This window comes from Varanus komodoensis, unplaced genomic scaffold, assembly GCF_004798865.1.
Source record: "Varanus komodoensis strain SLA01 unplaced genomic scaffold, ASM479886v1 scaffold12, whole genome shotgun sequence".
NCBI classification, from domain to species: domain Eukaryota; kingdom Metazoa; phylum Chordata; class Lepidosauria; order Squamata; family Varanidae; genus Varanus; species Varanus komodoensis.
The window spans coordinates 14,284,364-14,302,673 of NW_025335349.1; positions in this window are offsets into that span (position 1 = coordinate 14,284,364).

An 18,310-nucleotide genomic window follows, 5' to 3' on the forward strand; every position below is an offset into this window, starting at 1 on the left:
AATATAAATTAATGCTATACAGAGGTTATTTAAAAAGGAAGAAACACCGAATATTCAAAGCAGCAGAGCAGAAAATGTGTAGTGAGTGGAGTTTTGGGGTAGAACTGGGAGATGGGTTCAAATTCCCATGCACCTGGGAATTCACTTGGTGAGCATTTTTCAGCCCTAATCTACTTCACAGTGTTGCTGATGGGGGGCGGGGGGGGGGACTGGTGTAGAACTATCTGTGCTATCTTGAAGCGTAAACACATAAAGTAAATGAAGTATGGATTATACCACTGCCACAGTTTATCCTGAATGCGCACATCTCCAGTCTGATTCCATAGATCAAGAATACACAGGTTGTGGCCCTCTTGGTGTTTGGCCATCATTCTTCCTATTCGGCTATGCTGGCTAGGGCTACTTGATGGTGTAAGTCATAACATGTGGAGGGACCAAAAGTTGCCCATACTTGCCAGAGATGGTGATGAAACTTTCAGGAAGAATGGTTAATGATTTATGATAAAAATGTCATGACCTTATAGGGAAGATTATGATGAAGACACACTAGCTCTGAAATGAGTTGTTTAAAAGATTACACAGGAAATAGCTGAATTTAGTACACCGTCACTGTGCAATTTGAGAAACAGTTTTCAGATTAAATTTGTACCCTGAGCATGACTGCCTGTTGCAGAGATGATTCTCTATGGAACATTTATAGAAAATTATGGACTATCACTTAACCAGTTCTTACTGTATCACAGCTTTTTGAGAAGTTTTTTCTTGCAAACAGTTACAAGTCAACTGAAAGCATGGGATACCAAACTGACAGAAAATCTGTATAGTGTACTTGTACCTTTAGTATGTAAAAATTTGAGGAAAAAAGAACAGGAAATTCTGGAGACTTACGAGTAACTTTTGCCTGTCTATAACATTTACATGTGTGTTGGAAATCACATCTTCATGCTAATCTGTACATTGTCCTTCACCTGAGAACTATGTACAAAATGTGATCATTCATTCCAGAAGATTAAATCCAATGTCAATCCTATTTAAACTTGACCCACTGAAATTAATGGAATTTTAGGGTTTTAGGGAATTTTATTTTAATTTGTCTACTCTAAGTAGCACTAACACTGGATTTAACACTACTTGTAGCAGAAAGGATGAAGACCCACACATTATCTCAAGGAAGAGCAAAAGGAAATAGCATGGCTCTAATTTATTCATAGTCACAGCATCTATACCTGCATTTGCACCTCAAAACTCCTTGTAAATATTTGATTGGAGCAGAGTTCCATGGGTGAAATTCCACTTACAGAATGGTGTGCTCTCTAGTATTGCTTCCCCTACACGCACCAAAAATCTGTAGGACCCTCCTGAGCAGCTTGTGATTCTGGAGGCTGCAAGGGAACGGAATTAATTCTCTATTGCCCTAACCATTGCTGGATATAAGCTGCTGTTGTTCATGGAGGGAGTTATTTGGTGAATAGAGAGTCATCCCTGAATCTAAGTCATTGCTATTGCCTTTGTTTTATGAAGACTAATCTTCATCAGCTTTGATTGTATTTGTGGTGGACATCATTAAATTTATCACATAGCTCTTAACATGGAGCACAAGGAAATAAATGAGGTCAATTTGTTCTCGTCTCCCAACATGTGGAGATAGTACATAGATCATGAGTCCTCAAACTACGGCCTGCGGGCCGAATCCAGCCCACCCTGCCCATACATCTGGCCTGTCTCATAGGTTTTGCAGGCACGCATGCGCGCCCCCGCCACCCACCTAACCCTGTGTGCAGGGATGCGGCAGCTTGCTCACACAGAGATCATTTTGGACTCACTCAGAGAAAACGATCTCCAAGTGAGCAAGCCGCCTTGGGGTGCATGCCCGCCCCTGCCTCGCCTCCCCTTGCTCCATGCGCCCGCCCACACCTTGCATCTCCTCTCCTCGCCCACGCCCCCTTGCCGGCCCGCACGCACCGCCGGCACCACCTTTCTGGCCTGCGCCCAGCAGCGGCACCTTTCAGTTGGCCCCCTGGTGAAAAAGTTTTAGGACCCCTGACTTAGATGCTCAGTCATAGAAAGCAAAGCAATTACAGCTTCCTAAAATTTGGGATATATACTGCAAATTCTGAAATGTGAGTTCTCTTTTGCAAGACCAAAAAATCCTGTGGTTATAAAGAGAGCTGAATTAAATAGAACCATGATCTAAATTGCAAAATCTGTGAGAGCCAAAGTGGCATAGTCGTTAAGAGTGTGGGACTGGGACTCAGGTGATCTGGGTTCTAGTTCTTGCTCAGCCATGGAGCCATCTGGGTGACTTTGAGTCAATCACAGACTCAGCCCAGCTTACCACATAGGGCTGTTGTTGTGGGGAGAAGATTGAGAACAGCAGACAAGAATGCTTTGAATGCAAGAACTGCTTTGAGAAAAAAAGTGGAATACAACTCTAACTGGTGGGATATAACTCTTTCAGATCTGGATTTGTGCATCTGTTCAATTTTTGTAAAACACAAATGTTCTTAATTTCCATTTAAAACATGAAAAAACAGAAACTGATTTAAAGTGGGTTGGCTCTGGACTACTGCTGGAATTAAAAAAAAAACCATTGATCAGGAAATAAGCTTCAATACACAGTGTTATTAACTATTGCTGTTATGTACTGTCAAGTCATTGTCTCCAACTTATGGCATCCCCATGAATGAAAGCCCCACTCTGCTAAGTTCAAGGCTATAGCTTCCTTTATGAATGCAATCCATCACATATTTGGTCTTCTGCCTTTGACTTTGCCCAACATGATGGTCTTGTTGTCTGAAAGTGCTGAGGTAAAAATGAACAATTATGTAATATATGTATATATCTTATTTGAGTTTGAGTATATAATTTACTTGAGTTTATTTTGCCATTTGCTATTCACTGTTGCTGCCTGTGAGTACCTGCTTGCTACTGTATAGTGTTTGCTATTATCCATGATTTCAGGCATCCACTGTGGGGGGTTGGAACTGATCCGCATGGATACGGGGGTCCTACTGTACTGGACTAGATGAAGCCTTGGTCTGATCCAGCATGGCTCTTATGTTGACTGATATGTGATCTGCATGCAACTAATGAGAGCTCCTATTGCTATCAGTCAAAAGATACTGTGCAGCAATTACATCTCTCTCTCTCTCTCTCTCTCTCTCTCTCTCTCCTATACAATTGTGTGAATGGGGCAGGGAAGATGCATGATATAAGCCTTATCTGGAAATATGCTTATTCTGGATTCAACACAGTATATGTATCAAGTATATTATTGACTTTATAGCCTAACTTATATCCTTTAGTTTGAATCAAATCTTCTTGAATTTGCATTATTTTTACATGGGATCCCTCCAAACCACCATCAGTTCACAGATCACATCAGACTTCATGATGGAGCTCCATTCCAACGAATATGCTGCATTCCAGCACCATCACAGCACAAAAACATGGGTGTGAGACAGACCTTTCTTTTACAACAGATCCCTCCAAAGGCACAGCATTGCTACCACTTGATGTACACAAAATACTCCACACTGTGAAAGCACAAAATTAACAACCTTTGGCAGCAATTACAGCTGCAAGTCTTCATGGGTAATCCATGTTGTGTATCCAGATCCTGAAATGTTTGTCCATTCTTCCTTGCAGAACTGTTGCAGCCCTGTCAAGCTGGTTAGGGATTGTTGGTGAACAACTTTCAAGTCTTCCCACAGATTCTCAGTTGGACTGAGAATGTATGGGCTTTGACTGAACTGTTCTAAGACATTCGGATTCTTGATTTTAAAATACCCCAGTGTTATGTTGGCTGTGTGTTTCGGGTCATTGAAGGTGAACCTCTGCCCCAGTGCCTGTTCCCTTGCAGACCAAAACAGACTGAATTGTTCTCTATTTGCCCCCACAGTTCTTGCCCTCAATGCTGTTTTCCAGTAGCTACTAAAGAAAAACATCCCCCAACATGATGCTGCTACCACCATGCTTCACTGTGGCAATGGTGTTCACAGGACAATATGCTCTGTTGGCGGTCAGCTGTCATTTTGCAACAAGGCCAAAAAGTTCAATTTTGATCTTATCAGGTAACTTTTCTATCTGTTTGTGTTTCGCAAATGCCCTTTTGCAAACTCAAATGGGCTTTGATACGGGTTTGTTTCAGCAACAGCTTTCTTCTTGCCACTCTTCCATAAAGCCTAGCTTTGTGGGGAGTTCAGGTGATAAGGGGAGACATGATAGAGGTGTTTAAAATAATGCATAATGTGGAGAAAGTAGAACAAATTCTCCCTCTCTCATAACACTCAAATCTCATGAAGCTGATTGGTCGGAGTATAAATAAAAGGAAGTACTTCTTCATATGGCGTATAGTTAAACTATAGAATTTGCTGCCAGGGAAGTGGTGATGGCCACCAATCTGGATGGCTTTAAAAAGGGATTGGACAGATTAATGACAGGGGAAGCTGACAGTGGCTTTCTGGCTATGTGTTACCTTTTTTATCAGAAGTGGCATGCTTGAATATATCAGTTGCTGAGCAATCTGGGCAGAAAGAGGACTTGCACCCATCCTGCTTCAGGGATCCTGTGTGCAGCTTTTTCCCACCATGTGTACAGAGTGCAAGACTAGATTAACCTTTGGTCTGATCCTGCATGGCTTTTCTTATGATAGTTGTCTCATGGATCAGTTTCTCCCATCTCAGCTGCAGATCTCTCCAGCTCCTTCAGAGTTCCCATTGGCCTCCTGGTTCCTTTAACTGGTCATTTAGTTTTGGTGGATGGCCTTCTGTAGTCATAGCTGAGTCATATTATTTCCATGTTGTAATAATGGATTTAAACTGGGGGGATGTTTATAGTCTGCAAGATACAGTATATATGGGATGACTACTTACGCAACCAACCAGTACCAGTTTGTTTTTGTTTATTTAACTCTTGTACCACACTAAAATTATTTTGTATTCACAGTGTTAAATGTTTTGTGTACATCAAGTGGTAACAATACCAATTAAAAACATTTTAATTCCAGGTTGTAGCACAACAGAATCTGGAAATGTAGAGGGAGAAGGAGTGAATACTTCTGTAAGGCACTGTATGCAGAAGAAAAACCAACAGATTCAGTGGAATTTACAGGAAGATTGTGGGGCAGGGAGCTTTGGGACCACAGCCTTAGGCAACATTCCTAAAACAGTTTATACTGCAGAAGATAGCGTCAAAATTATATTTATCTGAAAGTCACTTATATTTCTTTGTTTTGCCTCAGTAATGCACAACTATCTTTGCTGCAGCGGGTTCAAACACATTTGCAGAAAAGTGCTTGTTACTGGTTTGTGTCATTTTTGTAGGAGAATGAAGGGTTGACCTCATGCTGATGTTAGAAAGGACTGTGCAAACATGATTCAACATAGGTCTTCCTTTGGGATGATAGCTAGGTTGTACATGACAACCCATTTTGGGTAACCAGCCATGACAGGTTGCTGGATTGTCTGAACTCAGGATACTTTCTGCAGGTCAGCTAATTTGGTAGCAACAAACCACTCTGACAATCCATGGCTCATTCTAGGTGTTGTTCAACCCACTGTAGGTTGTCATATCATCTAAACTTGGCAAAGTTATTGAGGGTTGTAGGAATCAGCTTGTGATCAAATCAGCAAGAGCAGCAAAGCCCACTACTCTTTGAGATCTCACCCCTGCCACCACCAGTAATAGCCCCTGCACTGATACCCAGGTAGGATTTTGGAACAATTATCACCTTAAAAAATAGAAACAAGAAAACTCAAGCCCAGAACACAATACATCATTTAAAGAAAAAAATATTCATTGGATCTTCACAGGTATCCACTGTGCATTTACTGCTGTCTGATAAATACAGTCTTGCCTTGTCAGCGGCCTTGTAAGTTTTAGCCTTCCAAGAGAAATGGGGTAGGTAACAATAAGTAACCCGGTGAGACTGCATATAAGTTAATTTTAACTGACAGTTACCAGCTGTCAGTTGAAATATATAGAGGAAAAATCAGTGAAACTAGGCAAACCAAAAGAGGTGACAACAATATCACCCCCTTAGCTTTGCAATCTTTTAAGTATCCAACATGACAGTTCTTAGTGCCCTGTATTTTTCAATATTTCCTAAAATCTCCAGTTACTCCAGAAAGGCAAGATATGAACTTCCCCCCTGACCCCCCTCTTGAGTTTCCTTTTCAGAGCACTTAATCCTGTTATTATTGTGATATCCTGACAGTTAAAAAATGCATTTTGGCTGGCAAACAAATGGAGGGGAAATATACACAAAGCTAATAGCTGGCAAGTAAATGGAGGGAAAATTTAAAAATAATAGAAATAGGCAGGGTTTTAATGCATCTCCGTACTGGATTTTAGCCAAAATTGGCTATGCAAGTTATTATCTTCCAAATGGTTAATGTTTCACTTGCCAGTTAAACATTGATTTTTGTTTTATTGTTTTAAAATCTTGATAAGATCTGCTAGGATTCTAGCTGTGAACATTAGCATACAGAATGAAAATGAACATATATGTTCTTCCACTGATAAAACAGAATGAGACCAGGAAATAATGTATTAAAGTACAAATTACTAGATACAAGTAATTCTCTGAGATGCCCGCCCCCCCCCACCAATGATTTTTCAGAGGATCACAGAGAAATTCCTGCAGTATATCTGGCAGCTGGTAGGGTCATGGCATAGTCTTCATACCAAAGGAATTGCCTAATGATCACATAGCCAATAGTATTACACGTATGCAAATCCCAGCAAGGTATAAAGGTAATTATGCAACAGAGTTGAGGAAAGGCCAAAGACCAGGTTCAGAGTTGACTTTAAGAAAGGCAGAAAGATCAAACCACATGTCATTTTTGTTAAAGCTAGTTTGAACATGCAGGACAGAGTCGGTGTAGCCAGGTAATGACAGTTTTAGTTGTAAAGCACAGAATTAATACCTCTCTTCTCCCTTCACTGTGATTCCATGCTTCACAATTTATTTTACATTCCTGGTGTTAGGGGGAAAAAAACCTGTTTACCAACCCTGATTTTTTAAAGAAATACTCTGAGCATGTTCGGGTTTGCATATTTCTTTTCCTTAAATAGTAACACTGTCATAGCTACAAGAATAAAATGGAGTTTGCTTCTTCCTCCCTGATGCTAACACACATTTAATTGCAAAGAAACATTTCGTGGTAGAAGAAGAGAACAGGTAAGGAGAGATGTTCCTGGCAGGTGTACAGGTGATGGTGGCAGGGGGGAGGGGGTACCTCTCCACACACCACTTCCATCACTCCCGCTGCCTGAAGTGGGAGATTCAACCTGCTTTGTGAGAAGGTCAGCTCTATTTCCTATATCATTCACCTTTACCCAGAGCAGGGATCATGGTTTAGGAGTACAGCACACATTTTGCATGCAGAAGGTCCCAGATTAGATCCCTGGCATCTTCAGGTGGGGCTGGAAAAATGTTGAAACCTTGGACAGCTACTACCAGTCAGTGTCAATGATACTAACACTAGAAGGCCTGATTCAATATAAAGCAGTCACCTGTGCTATTAGTTTCAATACTTTTTTTTGAACAAGTTTTATTCTAAGTAAATCTAACACAAAAAAAACCCCCAAACTAAAAACAACATCCATCACTGGGAACATCGGGCCTACTGGGTCAGCCCCCCACATTTTTTCTTTTTATGTTAAATTATAAACATATTTAAATCTATGCAAAGCCCTGTTTCTCTAGCCAATAATAAAAAAGTCCCAAGTTTGATAAAAGTCTTTATTTTCTTTCTCCTTCAATGACAAAGTCAGTCTGTCTATTTGTTTCAATACTGAACCCTAATGCAGATACTATGTATAAATATCCCATAACCCAGACAAAATATGGATGCAGATTAAGGCCAACAGAACTGAATACAAAATCACACAAGCCCCATTAAACCATTAAATCCTGACTCACTTGCCATACCCTGGCCTGGCTTGTTCTGCTATCCTTCCTTTTCTAATATATCCTGAAAATTCATGTGTGTGTGTGTGTGTGCGCGCTTGCGCATGTGCGTGCATATGTGGTATAAGCACTATTTAAAAATTGATAAGAAGTACTGAAACACAGTCATTATTTATGAAGATGCTTCTATACAGAACATAAAAGCTTACTGCTTTGGTTGGTCCAAAGCTACTTGCATTTTGGATTTTTTTTCTTATCCACCAACATGGCTTCTTTTGCTTTCTATAAAGAAAGGAACTGAGATTCTGAAGTGCAAAGACTTCTTTTCATATCAGCAATCCTGAGGCTCAGATTAATTAAAAGCCTATGGGAAGATCACAAGCATAATATGAGACCAAAAGCGCCCTCCCACTCTAAAGCCTCTGATACTGGAGATATCTGTAGCCATTAAGACTCACACTGTGGGTAGCCTTATCAAGCCAGGATGGGTTGTACCAATGCCTGCATGTATGCACAGGGAAAACACCACATGCACATTCATTTGGATTATGCTCTACATATCATACTTCAAACATCATACTTCCTGTTACACAGAGGTGCTCTGCCTAGTTGGTATGATTTGACAACCCACCATGATGGGATGTTGTGATGTCTGAACCAGGCAGGTTTTCTGTAAAGAGGCAGAACACTGAGGCAGAACCCTGAGAACACTGTTGCTCATAGGAAAGTAAGTTCTAACATGAAAATAATCTGTTCAACACCAAAACTTTATGGATAAGGCAGACTAGAGGCATACACAAATAGCTAATAAGAAGCTAAAACAAACTTCCTGCTAGATCAAATTTGAGCTGCCTCCCATTGTTTTCATTCCAGGCTTCTCTCCCCCACCACCCCGCTCCCTCCATCTCTCCCTTTCTTTTTCTTTTTCAAGTGTTGTGCACAGAGAAAAATTATTTGAAGTTATCATTCTCTGAAACTTGTGAGAATACACTTTAGAGAAAGAAACTGTGGACTGGAATTCAAACAATGTATGAATTGCAGGTAGAAAAAATTAGCCTGGAGATTGCTTATGGGGCATTTATGGATGGCAATAGTCTTGCCTGCTTTCTCAGTCATGGTGCCATATCTTTGGAATTCTTAGTGATGCTCACTCAAGCTCTAAGTATGCAATACTCACCAAGTAAGAGCGCTTGATGAAATATTAGATCTCTTACATGAGAATTTCTCCTTGTGTGCTTCTGAATTAGCAGGTCACTATTTGGGAGGTTTTAACTTTCAGGAGACAGGCTGGATCAGCAACACAGGGTGAATCTTATGCGCACTTCCTTAAGAGGAAGTTTCATTGAGCTCAGTTTGAACCTATGAGTCAGTAAACATGCACAGAGTTGTTTTGTGAGTGCACCAAAATACTCTATTGACTATATGACAAGTAATGTGTCAGATAAGTACTATTAAAATGACCACTTATTCATGACAAAAAAGGGAAATGCATCACCCAGAATGAGGACAAAAGAGGGCACAGGTCTGCACAAAATGTGCATATACAAATTAAAGTGAATAAATACAAACTTAGAACTCATTACTACAGTGTAAATTGAATTATTATATATTTCATCATGGTGGAGTAAACTAGGTGACCCATGTGTCTGTTCAGTCTGCTCGTCAGATGCTGGCTACTGATCAGCAATTCAGAGCACCTGTTCTCCTTTCTTGTGGTTCTTTATCTTTAAACCGGGCTTGGATTATACAGCCCTCAACTAGAGGACATTGTCAAAGAGAGGAGTGTCAATTTGAACCCTTCAGTAGTGGACTGTTCCCTTTAAAGTAGATCATATAGCCACCCTATCAAGCAGCAAATGTTGTGCTACTATTGCTACTTCCAATGCCACACATTCCTTGGCAGTCATCTGCTAGTCAGCACCGGCCCAAGATAGGAAAGACTATGTAATGTAACATATGTATTGCATCCTTCCTCAATCACTGTCACCACCTTGCACCCCTGTCACTTGCATCAGGACCCCACTTCCTTCTTTCCCCCATTATGTACCACCCTTCCCTTCCCTTGGCCAAGGCAGCTCTTCTCCAACTCCTTTTGCTAGCCACGAGGCGGCAAAAGTGAAGGCACACAATGAGGGAAGCAGGGGGTAGGCATCTGCCTCAGAGAAAAGGCGCTTCACCCCACTTCATGATAGTGGGTACTAACAACTCCAATATTAGTACATATTAAGATGGTCTCCCCTATTTATTTTGTCATTATTTCTAGTAAGGTAGACCAGGAAGTAACAAGCTAGTTGCAAATGAAGCACTCCTAGTGCTACCACTCTGAAAGCACGGTGCAGTAATGCTGGCTTCTCCCCCTGCCCCATACCCCACATTTACTGTGATTTAAAAAAGTGGTGAGAAAATATGGGAGGGTTGCAAGTGGAAGGCAGTGTCATCCAGACTCTCCATAGAACCCTGAGAATGAGGCAGAGTGTTGCCACGAGAAAAGCCTCATCCAGAAGCATCCTAATTGCTGAGTAAAAAAAGGAATTATAAGTTTATCCAGGATATGTGTAGTATATAATAGGGGTGAGATTGTGGAGAATAAGGGGGAAATAAGTTGAAAGTGGCCAGCAATGAAATCCTAGAATAAATCAAAAGATCAAACAGCAAATATTCAGAAAATATTCAGTGTGTCAAGTGAGGGAGCATCTGTTTTACTAGTCCATTTTTATCTTTGCTACTCCCATACTGCTATACTGGCAAACCTGTTAACCAGCTCTTCAGCCATCACACATCTTCTAGACACTCACACATAAATCCTGGAAAGGCTGAAGAAAGTTACTACTACAAAGACAGTCTGCTAACTTGCCTCTGTTAGGGGTGGGGGCTAACCGCCTTCCACTCTACAATACAGAGCCTGAACACAAAGCTGTATGGAATAAAATTTTGCATTTATAACATTTCATAGACCTCCTATGGAGACAGTCATTCACTGCTCAGAACTGGTAATGCAGACCTGTGGATGGAAATAATTGCCCAGAAGCATAAGAGCAAAACATGTGCATGGGTCATGAGATAGCCTAGAAAATAAAAGGTGAGCTATCTGCAATGCTGAGCTTTTTCTGTATCAGCCAGTGTACAGACTTGCTCCCTTGATGGAGCTTTTCAGAGGGCTGTTCACTCTGTTTTGCATTTAGGATGCACACACAAAGGATACCTCAGAAACCATAGAGACCCAAATAGAGACACCAGCACATTGAGAGAAATTAGTAAGTCCTTGAGGGATCAATGCATGAGATATGTGAATAATCTTAGCTAAAATGCGTGACAACTGCTTTTGAGTGGATGAAGAAGAAACATCAAAAGGGGCTTTCCATTTGTTTCAGTGCTTGTGAGCCTAGCAGTGTACTGTGACAGTCCTGAGGGAAAAAACGTACCTGACTTTTTCCTGGAATACATCTCAGAGAAAACTTTTCTTACCCCAGGATACAGAGATACTAGCCCTGTAGACAGCCAGCCTTGGTAGGTGGGGCAGGCATATTTCTAGGTGGGACATTTTGGGAGAGGAAGCACATTGCATCAGGCAATTCCCTATCCCACCTGCTCAGTGGTAGAAAGTATTCTTCAGCTATGGGTGAAATTTAATCTGTTGAATGCCTTTGTGTAATATCCCCAGTAATACCAGATCTAGAAGCTTGACTTTGCCTATACCTACAGCCTTCTTTCACCTGTAATTCTTCATGAATTACTATTTTTGTAAGGACAGTGAGGTCCTGAGCTTGGCTTTGATGCTGGATCAGGTGTTTTAGTTTCAGATTCCACCCCCCCCCATCAAATGTCCATGCTACAAGTTTAGGGAAGGGTAGAGAGAAAATAAATGTTTCAGGGTATGCTTGTTAAATCCTCCTTAACGATCCCCCTTCTAATGTTGTTCCTGGTGTTTGAAATTTTCCTCCCTGGTAGACAATCAAGGGAAAACTTTTCAATTGGTTGCCATATAAGAGACTAACCAAGCCATTAGAAAGGAATTGTGGGAATCCATTGATATTTTATTTTACTGGTTGCTTGGTGGAATTTTCTGCCCAGAAACCCTACACAGGCCTCACCAGAAATGAGGCCTGAATTACAGCATAAGTGACCAGCTGGCCAACCAGCTACCTCTAGCATGCACAGCAGCATTTCTGTTCCTGTGCTGCCATTTTCATCCTTTGCTATCAAGTACTCAGGGGAAAAAAAGAATAGCCACTACCATTGTGAGAATAGTAAATATACTAAAGCGTAATATAGATACTTTTCCAGATCACTTAAGTTTCCCCTTTATTTCATCTTTTATCAATAAGAACCCAATCCTGCTCTGCTCATCATAATAACAAGACAATAAACAAGCAAACATACTTCTTTATCCCTGTCTGGGAAGAGAACACAACTGAAACTGAAGAGCTGAGCAAAAGAAACTCCAAGGGGTGGAGGCTATCTCTAGCCCATAAAACAAAGTTGTAATATTTAATTCTTTGAAGATGTTACTATATACTCTGAATTTTTCAAGGTGACTTAAGTAATTATAGGGCAACTGTGATCATGAAAAATCCACCTTCAGTCAGGGAGAGACTTCAGCCAGCAGATTTGAGGAGTTCTTCCAGATGAGGCTCAGGTCATGCATTTACTCCAACTTATTCACTAAACTTTTCAAAGGGTCTTGTTCTTTAATGGCCTTGTTCTTAAAGCAAGCTCTCATTCTTTTAATTATCATGTAATTGTCAAGTTATAAATTAAAAGGTCAACTGTCCAGAAAAATCCTGGGGGCAGGACACAAAGTATAGGTCTACCAGGGTTATAGTCATCTGCCCCACTCTGGCTACAGGGCTGAGAGATAACATCCCTGTGCATACATAGGACAGAAACTCCTAGGAAACCTTGCCTATGTTTTCTTTGGAGTTCTTAGGCTACCTCTAAAGCAGGGCTGGGCAGAGTTGCAATTTTATCTGTGATCCTTAAGGTACAGAAGAGAAATGAGAGACAGTGAGACAGAAAGACTTGGAGATATACTAGCAATAATGCGGAGATATACCAGGCAGACATTGATCTGAATTCTGCACATCTCTGCTCTAAAGAGCTAGTCTACCATTCTGTCCACACTTCTCTGGAAATAACCCTCACTGGACTCCTTTCTGAGTGAACAGTTATAAGATTCATTATGGAGTCCCCTGAATCTGGTTTGGGCATTGCTTTTCTTGGCTAGCCTTACTGTTGGGTCATCTTTTTCATTCTCTTTGATCATGAATGCTGTGGACCAGTGATCCACTGATACCATATTCTTTCTTGTGGATGTGGCTTATTTTGGAGGTGGGATATATTTTAAGATGTCTCTTTTTTGCTGAGCAATAAAATAATTATATTGGATTGACAGATGGAGGCCTAATGGGACAATGTCAAATGACAGGCATATTTGCTTTGCTAGATGGCTATGCATCTGGTATTTTACTCAAAGAATATGTCAGCTCTGGTAACCATTTGTTGGCTTTAGTTTACAATGCTTAGAAGAGAAATGGTGTCTCTATGCTGTGTCCCTTGGGGAAAATGTTTGAGCTCCTGCAGAGCTAGATGAGAATGGAAAAAAATCAAACTAGGCCTGTGTCTGCATACCTGACTGCTAATAGCCCTTGAAGCATCTGGGACAATGTGCATGAAGACAAAGGTTTCCTAACAGCAGCATCACATTCTGTCTCCCACTATTTTGAGCAAGTCATTGATTGGGTGGCTGCATCTCCTCTCTTGTATTCTTAGCCTCTCCCAATTGTGTTTGCATCACTACTTAGTTCATTTGTGTTTGTTGGAAGAGCTGGTTCACACTGATCCAGTTATGTTATGCATGGCAAAACTGTGTCAAATGTTGGGTCAATTAACCTATGATTTGCCAGGTTGCCTGTCACAGGAGCTGCTTCTACTTTGCATAGCATAATCCGTTGCAAATTTTGTTGTAAACAGTTGACCAGTTTGCACTTAATTCTGTTGTCATATAAAGTCTAGGAAAGAATAGTTCATTTTAGAGTTCCTTTGTTGCATAGAGGCAGACTTGCCCTTGTCTTTCTTGTCTAATGCAAATCCTGGTGTGGATCATCTGTGTTCAGTTCAGGGAATTCAGAAATCCTGGTCTGACTTATGGAGTGAATTTATTACAAATACTGCAATGCACATTTATGTGTATCCCCATAAAAAAGAGTTCATGGGTGTTTGTGTCATTTTACTGCCTGAAGTAAAATTTAAAATTTCTCATAATTGATGGCCTTTGTAACAAACATTTGAATAGCAGAGCTAACTGTTGTTGTTGTTGTTTTTTAAACACTGATGATGATTGTCATTCAGCCAACACAACTACTGGTCAGAGATTATGGATATTATAGTTCAGAACATCTGGAGGGCACTACATTGCCCTGTTTAAACCAGTCCAAGTTTTTGCCACTACCAAAAGCCTACCCCCCTGCAAACCAGAACATTTCCTTCCTTCTTGTGTAGCTACATGAAAATAACAAGTAATTTTGCTTGAAAATGACTTTGCTATTAGAATTCTGTAAATAGCTCTGTCCTCATATATTTACTTTTGGGTAATACATGGCCAGGAGTCTTAGACTTGACAGAGGAATGTTAATAGCCTGGGATATCCTTCAATGGAAGCAAATTCTTGGAAGATTGCTTCTTGATGTGGGGCCACTCTCCTATGTTCTGAATAGGAGAAACTGATCAGAGAAGGGGGTTGGGGGCATACCTTTCACCTTAAGGAAGGATGATGTAACCTAGGTTTCTGTTGAAAATAAGCAATAGGCAATAAAAACTGGAGTCTTGAGTCTGAAAGCAAGATTAAGGGAAAGGTTGAGGCCTGGTTTGCTCATAAGTAGAAGCCACTGTGGAGAAACTTCCTTGCAGCATTTCTGGTTACTGCGGAAGGCATCATTTAGAATATTTGAGCCATGGTAGTGGGTGCAATCCTTAACTTGTAAACCTAGCAAAGGTGGGTTGTTGGAGTGCTTGACACGCTGCGCAAAACCCACGGGCTGTCAAGCACCCCAGCAACTAGGTTTGCATGTAATGACAAGCAACAGCATGTCCCCACCACAGCTTGAATATTCAAAATGGTGAAAGCCACTGCAAAAAGGAATCACCCATGGTGGTTTCTTGTTATGTGCAAACCTGCTCAAAGTGAGTTATGTTGTTGAGACGGAGGTTCTAATAGCCTTGTGGAATGCTGGCCACATCTGTTTGTAGATCTGGGATGGAGGGCAGTATATTGTTGGAGTATTAAACCATGCTGACACTTGGATATTTATTGATAAAGTCAGTTCATACACAAATTCAATAAGCTACCCATGACCACCTCCTAAAGAAACCAAACCTCTCTGGAATGCACTGTGTCTGTGAAACTCATCACTGCTCATGCAAGTTGGGTGAGCAAAACAGCAGGATGTAGTTGTGAAACAGGCATAGATCAGGATTACTAGAAACCCAGTCACATAGATGCAGTAGCCTTCCCTGACTCAGGGTTCTCCAGAAGTGTTGGAATACAACTCCTATCATAAAAGGTGCAACCCAAACATTTGAGATCCTCTTTGCCCTACATTCAGATGAGCAAAAATACTGAAACTCTTTTCTGAAAGATGCCACCATTTTAAAAGTGTATGCGTGTGTGCATGTGCCTTTCTTTTTGCCCTTTGCAAGGAACCCATGGGGGTTTTCACAGTCCTCCTTTCCTCTTTTTATCTTCACAGCAACTCTGTGAGACAGTTAAGTGATTTTTAGTTTAACCTGTCTCAAAGTCACCCCATAACCTAGGTGGCAGAGTGGGGACTGGAACCCAGATCTCCCAAGGCCTAGCTCAGTCCTCGTTAACAACTACATACAGTGGCTCTCTGTATCTTGACTTGTGGTGTTGACATATAAATCCAGCATCAGACTCTACAGGACATATTGACTTAAGTGTTAAAGGATAATTACAGCAACAGAAATGTGTTGAAGCTGCAGACACTGTGCTCAAGCCATTTGGGTTGCATGGGTGCCAAGCGCAGTGTGTGGCTGGGCAGCTTGCACAAAGCCATTTCATGGCATTAGTAGATTCCAGTCCTGACAGGCTGCTGCAGGTTGTTCTGGCAGGCATGTTTGCTAGCGGGCCAGCTGATGCTTCTCAATACCACTATTGAGAAGCAAGTCTCACTTGTCAAGTGGTTGGCAACTTTTCCAGCTAGATCAGTGCACTTCATCATCAAAGAGACTTCTTGTCTGAGAACATATAAATGTAATACAGTAGGGAAACACACACATATAATTGCCACAACTGCCCACAAAGGCAACACTGCTGCCACCACTATTTAGGCCCACACAGGGGTCTTAGAAAATGTCTTCTAAGTGACAGGGGTGGGGAGGGGGCAATTCACACAATCAGTTTCCTGTGTTTTGTATTCATAACCATTTTAGAAGTTAAATGGTTCTAGAGCAGAGCTCTAGAGCAGAGCTGGGCAAGAGCAGAGCTGATTCAAATATGAAAAAGGAAACAGAGAAATGATAATGTTGAAGAAATGTCAAGTAGGATGGAAAGCTTTCAGGCAGGCATAGCCAGCTTGTTTAATAGTGAGCATCAAGTTGTAAATTCATGATAAACTAGAGGCTGAAACAGATGTCACTCACATCAAATGCATGTTTTCATGACATCTTAGAGGCATGAAACATTATGTGTACTTTGAAAAGAGTCTTATTCTGAAAACAAATCCATTGTGAAAAACAAGACTCAGTCCTTGAAACCAATTTGGATTACAGTAGATTAGAAATCCTACAAAGGCTAGTTCCAAGGTTAGCAGAGTGCAACGATACAGCCATTCACCCTCTGCTCTCCAGTAGACAAGTTATGCATTCTGCTATGGACTTTGGAGACCTCTCTCCACTGCAATGCTATCTCATGATTTGTCCTTGTATGAGGGTGAGCATACAAGCTCCTCCCATCCACAGCTGGCAACTGCAACATGGTATTGCAAAAGTGAGACCAGCATCAAAATGAGACCATCCCAGGTGCTCTTCCAGCCAGTGGGCTAGCTGTGTTCCAGTCCATCCTCCTGTATCCCCAACCCCACTGATCACACTTAGTCATCATTGGACTGGTACTGTTTATTTTTGTGCAGTCTCCTTTGATTTCTAGTCCAAATAAAGAATTTTGACCTCTGCAAACTATTGGTTTCCTTGTCCCTGAGCATGTAACGCCATGGTCCCTTTTTGGCTACAGTCCTGTTAGCATTCAGCACCAGCATTGCTGTTAGACAAAGAGGTCTAGAAGGTTTTCTTCCCTTGGAGGAGACAGTATTATGAAATCCCTCCACAGGACTGGCCCAGATACGATGAACACTGCCAGTTGATGAAAGTCCATTATTGGCCAGTGAGGAGCTATCCTTTTTACTGACTTGAAATCCTGCACAGATTGACTCTTCCAAACTAGACCCCTTTCAATAGTGTGACATTTAAGTCCTTTGAAACCTTTAAGCAGAACAGCTGGGCAATCATTAGTGCTGTTGGCTGTGCAGATTTAAGAAATGAGACTCTAATCTCCCAGTGCTTACCCAGATGCTGGGGCAGTTTCTTCACACTCTGCTGTTTAGGAGTTTTTACCCTCAAGAGATTCCAGTCAAGAAGAACAAACAGGTTTCACCCACAGTCATGGCCCAGACTAAAAATCGCACTTCTGTGTGAGGGGAGGGTTATGGTCAAGCAGTAGAGCACTGGCTTTCCATCCAGGAGGGCCCAGGCTCAATTCTTGGCACCTTCAGCTAAGGCTTGGCAAAACTGCCAAGGCCTGAAACCCCAAAAAGCCAGTGCCAGTCAGTGTTGACAACACTGGGATTTTCCTCTGAGTAAGTGTGCACAGGCCTGATTTGGATCAGGACCCCATGGAGCTCTAGGAATGGGGTTAAAAAGGGGAGAGGGAATACATTCTGCATACGCCAATGAAGTTTTTCCAAACCCATCCCTGTGCAAAGGTACAGAAAACTAGCACATATGGGTTGAACTTTTATGCTGGATAGAAAGTTTAGTTTGGTCACAAGTGTCCATTGAGTCCAGCAGTCTGTTCTCACAGTGGCCACCCAGCTGTCTGTGGAAAACCCAGCAGCACTGTCCTCCATGTTCCTCAGCAATTGCACTTCAGAACTTTATTAGCTGTGTTGTCTCTGATCATGGAGGTAGCACATCACCATCATTAGCAGTTGTTCAAAGCTTTCTCCTCCATTAACATGATCATTTTGTTGCCTTTTCTTGCACATTTTCCAGCTCTACAATATCCTTTTAGTGGTGTGATGACCAGCATTAAAAACAATATGCCAAGAGCAGCTGCATCATAGATTTGTAGAAGAGCATTAGGACACTGGTACTTTAATTGTC